Source organism: Canis lupus, chromosome 11, assembly GCF_011100685.1.
Source record: "Canis lupus familiaris isolate Mischka breed German Shepherd chromosome 11, alternate assembly UU_Cfam_GSD_1.0, whole genome shotgun sequence".
In the NCBI taxonomy this organism is placed as follows: domain Eukaryota; kingdom Metazoa; phylum Chordata; class Mammalia; order Carnivora; family Canidae; genus Canis; species Canis lupus.
This window is the reverse complement of record NC_049232.1, coordinates 33,307,085-33,323,893: the sequence shown is the minus strand read 5'-3', so window position 1 is coordinate 33,323,893 and position 16,809 is coordinate 33,307,085. Positions and strand designations below refer to the sequence as shown.

At 36.4% G+C, this 16,809-nt stretch overlaps 1 long non-coding RNA gene across 1 annotated transcript in view; it reads right to left on the bottom strand.

Moving 5' to 3' along the window:
* Positions 1–1,287: 1,287 nt before the first annotated feature.
* LOC119873909 overlaps positions 1,288–16,809 on the bottom strand; it is a 54,795-nt gene continuing 39,273 nt past the window's right edge. The window contains exon 3 of the long non-coding RNA XR_005366761.1: positions 1,288–1,529. This is a non-coding gene — a long non-coding RNA (uncharacterized LOC119873909). The remainder of the gene's footprint in view (positions 1,530–16,809) is intronic.

The following is a 16,809-nucleotide window of genomic DNA, read 5'->3' as shown; positions in this document are numbered from 1 at the left end:
TATCACTAGCACCAGGTGCAGTGATATTTCTTCCATTCTAATTGGTAGCATTTCAGGCACACAGCACAGCTGTCCGAATACTTCTCTCAGTCTAGTTCTGGATTCCAGAGCATCTGGGTCAGCTTAATCACCTTCCATCTCAGATCCAATTCACATCTCTTCTTCCTTCCCCAGTTCAGGCCTGGTGGGAGATAGAGGACCTATACTGGGCAAAGGGAAGTGGGTCTGATTTTGTTATTGTTGCTGTTATTTATCTCAGTGATCTTCATCATCTACCACTCCTGTGTGGATTTTAGCTTCTCCAGTATCATGGTCAGGGACAAGGGAGTACATGATTAGAAGAAGACAGATATGACCAGTGTCATGGCAATTAGACTTTCCCTCCCCTCCTTGGAGCAGAACCAACATGATGTTTTTTGTGTGCCATTTATTAGGTTCTTAGGCAACCATTGTACTTTCTTCCCTGCTGTAACATTCCATTTCCTGGTGATAGTGTTGCATTTTCTGGCTAATCTGTGTCATTTCTCTCTCAGCTGCTCCATACTGAAGACAACTGTGAGGAGGTAACTATGCCTCACTCAACAGGCAGCCTTTTTTAGTGGAATGCTTTCAATACCACCAAATTCTGATACTTTGATGAAAGAGGAAACACTCTATTCAAATGCTACTCCCACTTTCCTCTCTGTTCAGCCTGCCATTGTAGGTTACTCCAGCTCGGCTCTTGTTTTTCGAGGCTTTGCTTCATAGAACATATTACCATTGGTCTCAACACTCCACAAATTCCAGAGGCCTTATTTAAAGCTTTTTCTGAAATATTCTTTCACTGTGCTCCTCTGGCAGCAGAAAACAGACTAACAAATTTCTCTACAAATATCCTGCTGGGACATAAGATTTCAATCTGCCTTCTTTAGTACTTCCTGTTCCATCTGTGGCTCACTTGGGCAAGTAAGGGGGAAAGACAGGCAGTCTTAAATGTTACCAATCCTGTCAAAGAAAATTCCTTTAATTACTCTCTTGCCTTGTCTTGCATTAAATGAAGGAAGCAGTTAGATTGATGGAGCAACCTGATTATATCTTGATCTGTCTTTCTGTCTTTTTTTTTTTTTAAGATTTTATTTATTTATTCATGAGAGACAGAGACAGAGACAGAGAGAGAGAGAGAGGCAGAGACATAGAAAGAGGGAGAAGCAGGTTCCATGTAGGGAGCCCAATGTGGACTCTATTCCAGAACTCCAGGATCAAGCCCTGGGCTGAAGGCAGGCACTAAACCGCTGATCCACCCAGGCATCCCCTGGTCTCTCTTTCTAGTGTGTCTAGGGCTTCTCTTCAGAAGTTGAAGGCATCTGTCATTCATTGTCCTCAGATTTGATGATTTAGGTGAAATTCTAAGACAACAGGGAAAGGTTTTTTTCAAATCTTGTTGCATAAGTTAATTATTTCTTCTGTTTCTCTGGATTCTTCTGACTCACAGCACAGTTCCAGATGCATAGGTAGCAAATTACAAATAGTAGATGGCTCAGTAGGCCTACCTATTTTAAATAAATTAGCACATTTCAGTCAAAGTATAAATAGAAAAATATTTGGTGCAAATCTTCTTCTCACTGTAATTAAAAATTTCTATTGTAAGAATATGGAACTATTATTTATTTAAACAATTAGTCTACATAAGCCTTTTCTTATCCATAGTAATTTGTATTCATTGAAAAGCACATGTCCTTGGGGTTATTAAGCACTGCATAATGACAGTCGAAACCTTGATGCACCATTTCTTTCCTCCGTATTTGACTGGGGATTTAAAGGTGATTTTTCTGTACATATTCATTTCTATATGACTATGTACAATGCAAAAAACGAAGACTTTTGTGAAGTAAGATGAATGGATTTTATGGAGATAAAAGTAAACTAATCAGAATCTATAATTCATTCATGTGAGCCCACAAATCTGGGTTCTGTAAGATATTAGGTTGAGTCCTAAATAAATCAGGTTGCAAAAAGGAATTATAATGTTGGTTGAGAGCATTTCCTAGCAGTATTACTATATAAATATTTTTATATACATACAATGTGAGATTTATCCCTACTATGAAAATGACAAGTGTGGTGAAGGGCGGATGAAGATTTTATGGGTCCCTAGATTTAAACAAATCATTTGTAAAGCAGTCTACATTGATTTTAAGAATCAACCATATTCTTACTAATAAAATCAAAACTCTAATTCAGGTCTATAAATCATTACTAAATCTATTTACCAAGGTTATCGTGACCATTTCAGAGACTAATTTTCATGCAAGTACAGCTATTGAGTCATTAACATAACTGAAGTATCTACTTTTTCTTATTATTCAGGATGAATATTTTTATCTTAAACTTCCCTTTTTCTATCCTGTCATTATATTTAAAATTGAAGCCATGATTGTATTATTATAAAATATGATTTGATTACATTAAGATTAAAAACTGGATGGGTCACATTTAAGTAGTTTAATACCTTCCTGAATAACTGATCTGAATTATCCCAATCACCTGATGAAAAAAACCATTTTTTTGTATTATACTGCAATGTAGTACACTATAGTATACTTTAATCTGTAGATCAATGGTATTTTAAAACAGGATGTAATAGGAGAGATCACCTACTGATACCACTAATTAATGGTTCCAAAATAGAGAAGGAAGAAGGGCTTATGAAAGTGATGGAAAAGTAGTACCAGGCAGTTAATTTCTGGATCCCTAATAATAGCTAAATATCATAAATGAATCTTACCACACTTGAGCTGCTCATGTTAAATAGGAAAAAAATCTTCTATTATAGTGATTTCTAATTATAGATGGTACATTGCAGGTACTTTTAAATCATCTTAAATGATAAGTCAAATAATGCATTGGAAACAGAAAGTACATTCTGCATTTTAGGTTAAATGCAAAAGTGCCACTGACATTTAAAAATCAAAGCCAATTAAAATGGTTATTGAAAATGGATGTGAAACAATGCTAAGATCATTGATTTTTATGTCTCTTAGTATGAGATGTTTTAACACAAATAGTAATGTAGCATTCACAGTCTTTTTTTTTAAGGTGTCCAACTGGCTGGATGAGGTTCAATCACATTATGAAAGTTTTAATCAAAGTTCACTGATTCGAATATTAATCACATCTTTAAAAAATACCTCCATGGCAACATTTAGACTGCTGTTTGGCCAAATATCTTGATGGCACTGCTTAGCAAGTTGACACATAAATCTAACCATCAGACTAGGTCTGAGGTAGGGCCTGAAAGTCTGCATTTCTAACAAGTTCTTTTCATAACGCATTATAAATCCTTTTATTTGGCTTGCCTGGGCCTACTTCAATTTTGTGCCCTACCCTAGATCAATAATAGTTGTCTGGGGAAATGCCATGCACCAATTGGCTTAATTAATCCCATCAGGTTATGTTAGGAAAGATGAAGACAATGAAAATCCTTACTGGACAACAAGTGATCTGCTATAAAATACATTAACATTAATTGCCCTGGGGGCAGCCCCGGGTGGCTCAGCAATTTAGCGCCGCCATCAGCCCAGGGCCTGATCCTGGAGACCAGGAATCGAGTCCCACATCGGGCTCCCTGCATGGAGCCTGCTTCTCCCTCTGCTTGTGTCTTTCTCTCTCTCTCTTTCTCTCTCTCTCTCTCTGTCTATGAATGAATAAATAAAATCTTAAAAAAAAACCTTTAAAAAAAACATTAATTGCCCTGTATTAATATAGAAAGGATCACATAACTTCCCATAAATTAAATATTATGTATACCTTATGAGGGCCATTCTTTCCTAAGGTTCAGGTATTTGAAAGGCCAAATTAATAATTATGGACTGTCAGCATATTGGGTATATTTCAAAACTGTAGTGGGAGGTTTTTTTATGCCATATTTGTGGCCTCCAGGTAGAATTCATGTAGTCACTGGGCTCCACTAAATGATGATCAGATAGCATGGTTCTTTATTTCAGAATATTTTTTTTAAATAATGTTCAGTACTTAGAAATCTTCTTAAGGGAACTGCCTGTGTTGTTGGGGCCACAGTCAATCTTCTATGCAGGATTTTTGAGTGTTGTAGGACGAGGACTGCAGAAAGAAGCAATCATTTTTACAGTCTAAATCCTTCAAACATTTAAACCATTTTTTCCCAAAAGCATACTTGAACAAAAATCAAGCAGCTATTATTCAGTGGTCCAGAACAAACTGTAGATAAAAAATCTTAGTGGTGCTCAATTATTACTCTTTATATTGCAATATAAAAAAACAACACTTCCTGTCAATAATTTTACACAATAAACCTAGTTAATGCACCTCCCCATATCCTTCCCCTGGGAAGTACTGCAGAGTCATTTGTTATGGGTTCATGGTCCCCCATGAGAGGTGGTCATAGCATTTACTCTGGATGAACATAGAGGAATCAGTAACCAAGCAGTGGGGCAACTTTGAGGCATGTTTCATTCTCTCCATGGTGTGTACTGATGGACCATGCCAATTCTGGTGTGAAATACAGATGTATTATTGCACATGAACACTGTCACATCAATCTCACAAAAAATTACAGTTGTCTGTGACGCATACCAAGTGTATCAATATTAGTGGATATTTGTTCAGTGCAGCTTCTCAAGCTTCTTCCTTGTCTCTTGCAAGATCTCCTCAAGGTAGCACTCCTGGTAACCTGGTAGTCTGGTCAAGGTGATCTTTCTGGTTTGGGAAGTTCCAACTGAGAGTTTACCAATTTTCTTGTATGCCTAATCACATGATTCTAGTAGTCCAATATAAATAACTTGCATAGTTTTTAAAACAGCATTTAATAATCCATCTAATAGTTAGCAGGCTCTTTTGTCAAGGTTCACTTGTAACTGCTTTTTGTGCCCCTGGTCATTTCAATATGTTATGAATAGCATGGCATATGGGCAGTGACATTGCAGCTATGGAACCACTATCAAACAGCAGGTAGGAGGGCTGAATTCTCTATAAAGTACAAGGAGGTCTAAGCAAACAATTCTGAGAGGCTCTTTTTCTACCTGTCTGACAATAATAGAGGTGACATCTTTTGAATGACTTAAAAGTTGTAGACACTATGGTATGTACTTCATATGTTTAATTAATTGTTAATTAATTTCACTTAATTGTTAAAACTGCTCTGGATGAGAAGTGTAACGGGTTTATCTTAATTTTAGGTAGCACATTTAGAAGTACAAAAATAAAGTAGCTACTTTCTTTTCTTTTTCTTATTCCTTTAAGTATTTATTTTAATCCCAGTTAGTTAACATACAATGTAATATTAGTTTCAGGTGTTTGATATTGTGATTCAGCACTTCCCTACATCACTCAGTGCTCATCAAGACAAGTGCACTCCTTAATACCCACCATCTATTTAACCCAACCTCCCACTCCCCTCCCCCTTGGTAACCATTAGTTTGTTCTCTATAAATAAAGAGTCTGTTCCTTGATGTATCTCTCCCTTCTTTTTTTTTCTTTCCTTATTTCTTTTGTTTCTTAAATTCCACATATGAGTGAAATTATGTGGTATCTGCCTTTCTCTGACTACCTGACTTTGCTCAGCGTTATACTCTCTAGCTCCATCTGTGTCCTCAGAAATGTGGCAAAATTTCATTCTTTTCTATGACTCACTAAATTTCCATTGTAATATAATATGTGTAATATTATATTATATATTATTTTATATATTTCACATCTTCTTTATCCAATCATCAGTTGTTGGACACTTGGACTGCTTCCATATCTTGGCTATTTTAAATAATGCTGCTATAAACAGTCAGGTGCATGATTCCCTTTGATTTAGTGCTCTTAATTTTTTCTTGTAATATATTTTAATTCCTATACCCAGGAGTGAAATTGCTGGATTGTAAGGTAGTTCTATTTTTAGCTTTATGAAGACCCTCCATATTGTTTTCCACAGTGGCTGCACCAGTTTGCATTCCCACCAAAAGTGCAAGAAGATTCCTTTTTCTCCATATCATCACCAATATCTATTGTTTTCGAGTTGTTGATTTTAACCATATTGACGGGTGTGAGTTAATATTTCACTGTAGTTTTGATTTGCATTTTCCTGAAGGTAAGTGATGATAAACATCTTTTAAGGTATCTATTGGTATCTATCTATCTATCTATCTATCTATCTATCATCTATCATCTATCTATCTATTTTTGTACAAATTCTTTGGAAAAAGGTCCATTTATGTTTTCTGACCATTTTTAAATTGGATTATTTGTGTTATGGGTGTTAAATTTTATTAGTTTTTAATGTAATTTTGATAGTAACCCTTCCTCAGATATATCATTTTCAAATACCTTCTCCCATTCTGTAGCTTGCCTTTTAGTGTTGTTTCCTTCACTGTGCAGAAGCTTTTTATTTTGATGAAGTCACAGCTTATTTTTGCTTTTATTTCCTTTGCCTTAGGAGACATCTAGAAAAAAAGTTTCTGTAGCCAATGTCAAAAAAGGTTACTGCCTGTGGTCTCTTCTAGGATTATTATGGTGCCACCTTTAGATCTTTCAACCATTTGGAAGTTATTTTTGTGTATGTAATAAATTGGTCCAGTTTCTTTCTTTTGCAAGAAACGTGTCTTGCAAGAAGTTGCTATCGCCAAGGTAAAAAATGTTGCTGCTTGTGTTCTCCTCTAGGGTTCTGATGGATTCCTGTCTCATGTTTAGGTCTTTCATCTATTTTGAGTTTATTTTCATGTATGGTGTAAGAGAATGGTGTAATTTCATTCTTCTGCATGTCAATGTCCTGTTTTCCCAATACCATTTGATGAAGATACTGCCCTTTTCCCAATGGATATTCTTTCCAGCTTTGTCAAAGATTGATTAACCATATAATTGTAGGTTTATTTCTGGGTTTTCTATTCTGTTCCATTGATCTATATGTCTTTGTGTCAATACCATACTGTTTTGATTACTACAGCTTTGTAATATAGCTTGAAGTCTGGAATTGTGATGTCTCCGGCTTTGCTTTTCTTTTGCAAGATTGCTTTAGTTATTCGGGATCTTTTGTGGTTTCATACAAATTTTAGGATTATTCTAGTTCTGTGAAAGGTGGTGTTGATATTTGAAAGGGAATGTATTAAATGTGTAGATTGCTTACAGTAGTATAGACATTTTAACAATATTTGTTCTTCTAGTTCCTGAGCATGCAATGTCTTTCCATTTCTTTGTGTTATCTTCAATTTTTTTCATCAGTGTTTTATAGTTTTCAGAGTATAGGTCTTTCATCTCTTTGGTTATATTTATTCCTAGATATCTTATTGTTTTTGGTGCAATTGTAAATGGATTTTTTTTCTTAATTTCTCTTTCTGCTGCCTCATTATTGATGTATAGAAACACAACAGATTTCTGTAGACCGATTTTATATCCTGCGACTTTACTGAATTTGCTTATCAGTTCTAGCAGTTTTTGGGTGAAGTCTTTCAGATTTTCTATATAGAGTAACATATCATTCTCAAATAGTGAGTTTGACTTCTTTACTGATCTAGATGCCTTTTATTTATTTTTGTTGTCTGTGGCTAGGACTTCCAGTACTATGTTAAATAACAGTGTTGAGAGTGGACATCCGGGTCTTATTCCTGACCATAGAGGAAAAGCTCTCAGTTTTTCCTCATTGAGAATGATGTTAGCTCTGGGTTTTTCATGTATGGTCTTTATTACGTTGAGGTATGTTCCTCTAAATCTAATTTTTGTTAAGCATTTTTCTTTATCAGAATGGACATTATACTTTGTAAAACGTTTTTTTCTGCATCTATTGGAATTATCATATTGTTGTATCCTTTCTCTTATTGATGTGATGTATCATGTTCATTTTTTTTTGTGAGTATTGAAGTTCTCTTGCAAATCAAGGATATGGGTTGATTGTAGTGAATGATTTTTTTCATGTATTGTTTGATTGGATTTGCTAGTATTTTGTTAAAGATTTTTGCATTTCTGTCCATCAGGGATATTGGCCTGTCATTCTCTTTTTCTGTGGTGTCTTTCTTTGGTTTTTGTTTGTTTGTTTGTTTGTTTTACTTATTTATGATAGTCACAGAGAGAGAGAGAGAGAGAGAGAGAGAGAGGCAGAGACATAGGCAGAGGGAGAAGCAGGCTCCATGCACCGGGAGCCTGACGTGGGATTCGATCCCGGGTCTCCAGGATCGCTCCCTGGGCCAAAGGCAGGTGCCAAACCGCTGCGCCACCCAGGGATCCCCCCTTTGGTTTTGATGTCAGGATAATACTGGCCTCATAAAATGAATTTGGATGTTTTCCTTCCTTCTTTTTTTTGGAATAATTTGAGAAGAATAGGTACTAATTCTTCTTTAGATGTTTGGTACAATTCAACTGTGAAGCTATCTGGTCCTGGACTTTCATTTGTTGAGAATTTTTTGAGCACTGATTCAATTTCATTGCTGGTTATCAATCTGTTCAAATTTTCTATCTCTTTCTGTTTCAGCTTTGGTAGTTTATATGTTTCCAGGAATTTATTTCTAGACATTGTCTTCTAGGTTGTCCAATTTGTTGGCATATAGTTTTTCATAATATTCTCTTATAATTGTTTGTATTTCTGCTTGTTGATTGTTATTTATCCTCTCTCATTTGTGATCTTATTTGGGTACTCTCTCTTTTTTCTTGATAAATCTGACTAGAAGTTTATCAATTTTTTTGATTTGTGCAAAGAATAAGCTCCAGGTTTCGTTGATCTGTTCTATTGTTTTCTTAGTATCTATATAATTTATTTCTTCTCTAATCTTTATTATTTCTCTCCTTCTGCTGGTTTGGGTTTTGTTGTTCTTTTTCTAGCTCCCTTGGGTGGAAGGTTAGGCATTTATTTGAGACTTTCCTTACTTCTTGAGGTAGGCCTGTGTTGCTATCAATTTCCCTCTTAGGACTATTTTTGATGCATTATAAAGGTTTTGAACCTTTGTATTTTCATTTGTTTCCATGTACTTTTGGATTTATTCTTTTATTTCATGTTATCATAGTAGCATGTTATCTAACCTCCATGTACTTGTGATCTTCCCAAATTTTTTGTGTGGTTAACTTCTAGTGTCCTAGTGTTATAATCAGAAAAGATCTATGGTACAGCTTTGATCTTCTTGCATTTGTTAAGTCTTGTTTTATAGGCTAATATGTTATCGATTCTGGAGAATGTTCCATGTGCACTTGAAAAGAATGTGCATTCTGCTGTTTTAGGAACATTCTGAATATATCTTTTAAGTCCATGTCATCTTTTTAGTTCAGTGTGTCATTCAAAGCCATTGTTTTTTGTTCATTTTCTATTTTGATGCTCTGTCCACTGATATAAGTGGGGTGTTAAAATTCTCTATTATTATTATATTATTACTCATTATTTCCTTTATGTTTGCTATTAACTGTTTCATATATTTGGGTGCTCCTATGTTGGGTGTATAAATATTTACAATGGTTATATCTCCTTATTGGATTATTCCCTTTATTATTAAACAGTGTCCTTCTTTGTCTCTTGTTATATCGTTGTTTTACAGTCTACTTTCTCTGATCTAAGTATTGCTACTCCAGCTTTCTTTATACACCCATTTGTATAATAGGTATTTCTTCATCCCCTCAATTTTAATCTGCACATGTGTTTAGATCTAAAATGAGTCTTTTGTGAGCAACATATAGATAGGTCTCGTTTTTTTATCCATTCTGTCACCCTATGCCTTTTGATTGGAGTATTTAGTCCTTTACATTCAAGGTAATTATTGATAGATATGTACTTATTGTCATTTTATTAATTGTTTTGTGATTGTTTCTTTATGTTTTCTCTGATCTTTTCCTGTCTTTCTCTCTTTCATATTTTGCTGACTTTCCTTAGTGATATATTTGGATTTCTTTCCTTTAGTTTTTGCATATTTTTTAGTGGTTTCTGATATGTGGTTGCCATTAGGTTTGAACATAACTTCTGCAAATAGTCTATATTAAGTTGACGGTCATTTAAGTCTGAACCCATTCCTTATTCCTCTCCTCCACTTTAGGTATATGTTATTACATTTTACATCCTTTGTTTTGTTAATTTCTTGACTGATTTCTTACAGAAATATTCATTTTTACTGCTTTTCTGCTTTTCTGTTTCCTATCTTTATACTGTCACCTTTGGTGTCTCCTTTGCACTCAGAGTCCCCATTAATATTTCTTGCAGGGTTAGTTTAGTGATCATGAGCTCCTTTAGCTTTTGTTTATCTGGAAAACTCTTCATTTCTCTTTCTAATCTGAATGATAGCTTTGCTGGATAGAGTATTCTTGGCGGCAGATTTTTCCCATTCAACACTTTGATCATATCATGCCACTCTCTTCTGGCCTGCAAAGTTTCTTTTGAAAGATCTCCTGCTAGCCTTATGGGTTTTCCCTTGTAGTTTACTGTCTTCCTATGTCTTGATGCTTTTAAAATGTTTTCTTTATCACTATATTTTTCCAGTTTAATTACAATATATCTTGGTGTGAATCTGATTTTGTTGACTTTAATGGGAGTTCTCTGTGCCTCCTAGATCTGGATATCTGTTTCCATCCTTAGATTAGGGAAGCCTTCAGTTATTACTTCTTCAAATAAATATTTTGCCCCATTTTCCTTTTCTTCTTCTTCTTCTTCTTCTTCTTCTTCTTCTTCTTCTTCTTCTTCTTCTTCTTCTTCTTCTTCTCCTCCTCCTCCTCCTTCTTCTCCTTCTTCTTCGAGTCTTATAATATGAATGCTATTTTTTACAGATTTTATTTATTTATTCATGAGAGACAGAAAGAGAGAGGGGCAGAGACACAGGCAGAGAGAGAAGCAGACTCCATGCAGGGACCCCAATGTGGGACTCAATCCCGGGACCTCAGGATCATGCCCTGGGCCAAAGGCATATATGTTCAACCGCTGAGCCACCCAAGCGTCCCTAATATGAATGTTATTATGTTTGATGGAGACATTGAGCTCCCTAAGTTTATTCTCATTTGCATAATTCTTTTTTTTTCTGTCTGTTGTTCTGCTTGATTACTTTCCATTTTTCTGTCTTCTAGGTCACTAATTCATTACTTCACTTCTCCCACTCTGCTACTTGTTCCACCAAGTGTATTTTTCATTTCATTTGTGAAACCCTTCATCCCTGTTAGGTTATTTCTTATCTCTGTGTTGAGGATTTCACTCATGTTTTCCACTCTTTGTCAAGTCCAGGGAGTATACTTTTGATCATTGCTTTAAATATTCTATCAGGGATGTTACTTATATCTGTTTCACTCAGATCACTGGCAGTGGCCTTGTCCTATTCCTTCATTTGGGATACATTTCTTTGTCTCCTCATTCTTTCTGCCTCTCTGTTTCTGTATGTTATGAAAGTCAACTATATCTTCTGTTCAGAGTGACATTATGAAGAAGAGATCCTGGAGTGCTCTCCATTGCAGTTTCCCTGTTCACCAGAACCTGGCACTTCAGGAGTGTATCCTATCTGTGTTGCTTATACTCTGCTATTGTGTTTGAGTCTTTTTCTTTAGTGAAGTCTTCTGCACTGACTCTATACCTGTTGTGGGCTGCACTTGCTCTTTCTGGTATTAAGAGGACCCAGGCAGGCCAGATGTGAGGGGTATACCCTCCAGGAAACTTGGGAGCAGGGTGGTGGTGTTAGCAAAATTTGCAGTGGGTCACTATCTCTACTGGATCCCTGAAGTGCTCTGGTGGCCAGGGGCTCAAGGCTGGGTGCAGCACAGCAGTGGCTGGATGAGGCTGGTCTTGGAACAGATTGGGCAGGAACTGTGAAACCCGCAGCTGGGTGCAGCATGCAGGGGGCTTTAATAGAATTTGTCTTGTGCCCAGGGCAGAGGCTAACAGACTTGAAGTGCATGATCCCTCAGGAGAACTTGTGGGCGTTATGCACTGCCACGAAGACAGGTATGAAGTGTCTGTGCAGCTCTGCCTCCTATAGTTGTCCTTATATTTATGCTGGCTGGGTGGTAGAGGAAAACAGCAATTGCCAGCTCCCTCATTTTCAGAGAAGTCCCCCAACATGCTCCAAAATCTGTATGAAGAGATACATCTCCTATTTGTCCCTATGTTGTGTAAACTGTCGTTTTTATGTTGCCTTTCGTCACAGGCTGCTGTCTCTTTAAGGGCAGGACCCAACTATTATTCACCTTCCCAGCTAGGCCCAGTGCTGAGTCAGCTGGCTGTTAAGGCTCCAAGTTCCAAGTCCCACTGGTTGTACAAGTCCATGGAATTCAGTCTCTCTGGTTTTTAAAGCCATATGTTATAGTAATTAGTCTTCTGCACATGAACTCCTTGGTACAAGGACCTGTTTCTCTGCCCTTTCCACATGCACAGCTCCCTCCGTTCTGCAAGTAGCTTACCTCCACCTTTCTGACCTTCTTAACCTTTCAGAGGCAGCTTCTCCATGTTTAGCTGTGGAGCTTCTTTTGTCAGTCCTCAACTCGTTTTCTGGTTTATTGACTTGGGTGTGGATGATGCCTAGTTGTAAACATAGACTGGGGAGTTCAGGGTCCTTCTGCTCCATCATCTTCCCAAGCTTCCCAAGTAGCTACTTATTTTCTTATTTTTGATTTGTCCTGCCTTATAAAACCTATATGTCAGTAGGAAGAGGGAATGGTTCAAGAGGAAGGTAAATTTATTTCTATTTGGGAGATGTATCTCCATTCATCTCCATTCATTTATACCTCTTCCAGGTAAATGTGCAGTTGTTTGGTTTTCCTCTCTCTTTCCCACCTCTGCTGGTGGCTTGAGGGGATAAGCTAAGAACATCATATGACCAGAAGGCATTTGGAAGGAAGAGCTCTTGGGACTCATTCATTGCACAGTCATTTGGATTCTTGCCACCCTGATGATACTCAGTACTTCAATCAGTTTGTCAACCAGACTGTTAGGTCTCAGTAAAGTCATGGTCATTTTTGTGAAGGGGAGTTTGTCTTTGGCTTGTTAGTGCTGCGTATGCCTCAGACTAAAATTGTGTAACCTACAATCTTTGGCAAAAGGACCTCAGTCTTCCCTCAAACACCACTCCCTTACATCCTCCCTCCCCACATCTCAGCAATTCTCCATGGATATTTTCACTAGACAGCAAAGCCATCTATTTTAAGTACTTGTATTCTTGTCTAGGGCACATACAAACCACCAGAAAGCTTTAACAATATATCAGAACTGTGTAGGTTACTCTGGAAAGCTAAGCTCCTGCTGATTTTACTCTGCTGCAGCTGCCCTGTTTCAGTGTATGTGTACGGGTGCTCTTTTGAGATGGTTTCTTTCCAGAAATTCTGATATAACATATATTGGCCCCATATTCAGTTTCTACTCTGGACTTTTCACCTTGACCTGTTTAACTTATTTCCCTGCTCTGAGAATTCTATTTATATAAGATAATTGTGTTCATATAAGATGAGAACACATGTATCCATTGACTTTCTTCTCAACATCACTTTCTTCTGCCTTATGGTGAAATTTTTATCACAGGATAGCACTGGACTCAACCCTGTTCCTTTGACTCTGTGGCTCTATGTGGCAGACTCTTAAATGGCTCCTAGTGAATCATCTTCTTGTGTCCATGACCCTTTGCAAATAACTTTGCTGTTCTTGCCAACAAGAAGAGTCAATTTATGACTTCTAATATGGCTTTTTAAACAATGAAGACAAATTATAGGTTGACCATTTATGTACAGCAATGTAGCTAGCTAAATGGTGGATTGGAGCTTCAGCAGGAAAGACTCTAAGTGGAAGGTGGATAGAGATTTCTTTGAAAAATTAATAATTTTAGAATGTCTAAGTGTTCCCATTTCTCCTTTTGATTTATAGCATTTTTCCATCCACATCTATCCCATATTTTGTTGATGAAATGATTAATTTTCAAACCCAAGAATCTTGATTAAAGCATTAATCACCGTGTAGCAAATTAGCTTAAGCCTTAAGATTAAAAAAAAAGTGTGTTAGCTTGTGTTGTCTATTTTCCAACCGATTGCTGCCTCTGCATGAAGAAAACAACACCTTAGGTGTGAAATATTAGCACAAAATATCACAGCATCTTGGTAAAATGTTATTTTCTACCCAAACACTTCTACCCAAAGTGTTTCAACCAACAGTTCTACTATTTAAAAAGCTCTCATTTTCCTCAGTGGTTAATGTTCTTTGTACTTTAGTTTTGGTCTTAAAAAAATCAGGCTCTCTCTACAGAACTCTGCTGTGTAACATAAATCCGTACATTGTTAAAGCTCAGAATTGTCAGACAGAAACAGCATATCTTTGAGATAGAAGTGCCTCCATGTTAGGGATATTATTTAGTTGTGGAAATTTTGCCTTTGAAATGACAGTTTAGATCTTTGCCTGATTAAAGAAAATTGGTATCCCTGAAGCATAGAAAGAAAATGCTATGAAGTAGAAGTAGAGACTTTCCTTAATTAAATTTAATATAAGCATTGGCAAACCTTATTCACATATTAAAAATCAAATAAATTTGATATCTTGAATTTACTTGCTAAATTATAAATTTATATTTATTGTAAAAATTATTTACTTTAGTTTAAAATCAAGAAAAAATGGGGATCCTCCAAAGAGATGAATTGGATCATTTTATGGAATTAAATTGATCTTTTTACCTCATTCTGTTTATATGCTTATATGTTTTAGCTGGAGACAAACACATAATAGTAAAATTTAAAAACAATGATTCCTTTTCCTAAATGTAACCTTTTTGTAATTATAAGTCAGAAATGTTTTATAAGTCTTTTCAAAAGAGTAAAAAAAGTATTAAAGGAAAGATGAAGACCCCAGAGTCTGAAATGATGAGTTTTGCTTCAATAAAGAATTCATTATAAAATAATTCTTTGACTTCTAATTAAAAAAGATTTAAAAATTGATTTAACATTTTCTTTATAATAAGATTGATTCTTTGAACTCACTAAACACTTTTTGTTTGAAGAACTCATTGTTTTTTTTTTAGCACTAAATAAAGACTTAAAGTATCTTAAGTAGGAGGATAAATTAATTGCTCTATTTTATAGGTTTGGAACAGACTCTATAAGCTGAAATATCTCTATAAGCTTATGGGAGCAATGTACTTCACAGATCTACTGTCTTTTTTTTTTTTTTTAAGATTTTATGTTTTTATTTGAGAGAGAATGAGAGAGAGAACAAGCAGGGGGAGCAGCAGGCAAACGGATAGGGAGAAGCAGACTGCCTGCTGAGCAGGGAGCCCTACATGGGGCTCATCCCCGGACTGGGGATCATGACCTGAGCTGAAGGCAGATGTTTAACCGACTGAGTCACCAGGGGGCCCCAACAGATCTATTGTCCTAATCTTCCTTATAACTGATCTCTGCACAGTCTCCAAAATGGCATCTTGCCATAATTTCTTAACAAACTTATGCAGGATGAGGCAGGGTTGGACCATAATGTTGGAATAGTGGGAGTCAGGATGCCTGGGTGGCTCAGCAGTTGAGCATCTGCCTTCAGCCCAGGGCGTGATACTGGAGTCCTGAATTGAGTCCCACATAGGGTTCCCTGCATGGAGCCTGCTTCTCCCTCTGCCTAGGTCTCTACCTCTATCTCTCTTTCTGTGTCTCTAATGAATAAATAAATAAAATCTAAAAAAAAAAAAAAAAGAGTAGTGGGAGTAGAGAGTAAGGTAGAGTTATAAAGGGGGGCATGCAAGTGGAAAACTGAACTAACTGTTGGGCTGGTGCATGAGGAGGGGAAGCAGCAGCTTTAAAGACCTGTGTCAGACCAGTTAGATTTTTCTATGCAATTCTTAATTGGTCAATGGGATGGACAGTAGACATCTTCAGACAGTAGTGATATGTGGTATCAGCCGAATGGCAGCATTAGATAGAGTTCCTAGACCTAAAAGGGGAGAGCCCTCAGGAAGATGTGACTGGTAAGAGCAAAGTAGACGTCAGATATCTGAGATCTGGCAATGATTTAGTCCTAGAAAGAAACTGCAGTCCTAGACAAGAACTGAGGAACAAAGCTCTAATTACTGCACTTAAAACTATCTAATCAATTCCTAAGCCCTACATTTACAAGCGCAGGAATTTATTTCCTGTCTTGGTCAGAATGGATTTAGATAGTAAGTGAAGTTTGGCATTATTCAAAATGACAGTGTTTGTCATTAAAGTGGGGTTGGAAAAGGGTAATATCACTCACTGTGGCTTCTGAGGATTAGAGTGCTGGAAAGTTGAGGAGCTTAAGAATTTGCTTCCCTTACCTTTATTTTCCCAAAGTGTAGCCTTCTTAAGAAGAGAGACACATTGACACTCAAATTGTGGTTCCTTTTTTATGGTATTGCAGCCCTTAAGATAGAAATTCACTATGGTTCTGAAGAGGGGCTCATGCTAAAATGTAACCTTTCTAATTTTTTTCCTATAATGCTATGTATGCTATGTAATGCTACATATGCTACGGATGGATTATTTGACAGATAATCCTGGAAAATTTTTGTAATTAAATTTTACCTATGTTAGATACAGGTTACGTCTATATAACTTGAGCACTAATTAACTTTCATGAATTGACATACTAACTAGTTTATAGTTTTAGGAAAGTTTTAATTTTCTGTTATTAATTGTCCTCTGATGCCAGTGGTCCCTAAATATTTTTGATAATATTGACTCATAAACAATCGTACAGGGCTGCTCTTTACTTACCTAAAAGCATATTTGATTTTTTTTTAATTATGTAACATTTTGAATTTGCAAGTAAAAGATATTTGCAAGGAAATAGCAGAGAAAACGTTTAAGGAATGGTTGGAAAATGCAAAAAATAAACCTCGTCCAGCTGCAAAGAGCTATGGTTATGCCAATGGAAAACTTACAGAT